This window comes from Penaeus monodon, chromosome 32 (genome assembly GCF_015228065.2).
Source record: "Penaeus monodon isolate SGIC_2016 chromosome 32, NSTDA_Pmon_1, whole genome shotgun sequence".
Classification (NCBI taxonomy): Eukaryota; Metazoa; Arthropoda; class Malacostraca; order Decapoda; family Penaeidae; genus Penaeus; species Penaeus monodon.
Window position 1 is genome coordinate 32519011 of NC_051417.1, and position 308 is coordinate 32519318.

Here is a 308-nt window from a genome sequence, read left to right on the forward strand (position 1 = left end):
TCGGCAGAATCTCACTCAAACGAACCTACCTTTATTTCGGCGACTCGAGGCATTCGTCATTTTTATCTCGACGGCGAACCACGCAATAAGGTATTGTCAACAGCGGAGGTCCTCGCGCACAAGCCCCGATCGCCAGCCCCTTAATGAAAGACAGGTCGTCGGCTTGTTCGCGTGCGTGTAGATCTCTTGCTGACAATGGGTGACTTAATAAGCAGATCTGTCAGCTGTCTCGTTTGCATACAGCTGACTTCCTGGCGATCTACTGGCGGTTTGGGGAGGCTGGGTTTAAATGCTCGAATTTTAGCCAG